We start from the raw sequence: 541 nt of genomic DNA, 5'->3' as shown, positions 1-541 counted from the left end.
TTTCATGGGTAGGAAGAACCAACATAGTAAAAATGGCCAAACTCCCAAAATTGTTACACAGATTTAATGCAATCTCAATCAAAATATCAATAGTGTGCCTCACAGAATTAGAGAAAACAATCCTGAAATTTATTTGAAACCAAAAGAGACCTAGAACAGCCAAAGAAATTCTGGGTCAGAAAGGTAAGGTAGGGTACATCACCATGCCTGAGTTAAAATATGCTGAAAAGGTACCATGACAAAAGCAGCATGGTACTGGCAAAAAAGTCAGACCCAAGGATAAATGGAAAAGATTAAGAGATGCAGACACAACTCCCAACACATTCAGCCACCATACCTTCAACAAAGAGACCAAACACATTCCCTAGAAGAAAGATAGCCTTTGTAATAAATAGTGCTGGGAAAAATTGCTTCTCCACATTCCAAAACTTAAAACTAGACCCATACTTCACACCACTCACTAAATTAAAATCAAAATGAATCGAAGCTCTTTATGCTGGGGCCAGGGAGATAGCTCAGTAGCACAGCACCTGCCTGTCAA

Source organism: Chinchilla lanigera, unplaced genomic scaffold (genome assembly GCF_000276665.1).
Source record: "Chinchilla lanigera isolate Chin_1 unplaced genomic scaffold, ChiLan1.0 scaffold00013, whole genome shotgun sequence".
Lineage (NCBI taxonomy): Eukaryota > Metazoa > Chordata > Mammalia > Rodentia > Chinchillidae > Chinchilla > Chinchilla lanigera.
Note: the sequence above shows the minus strand (reverse complement) of the source record.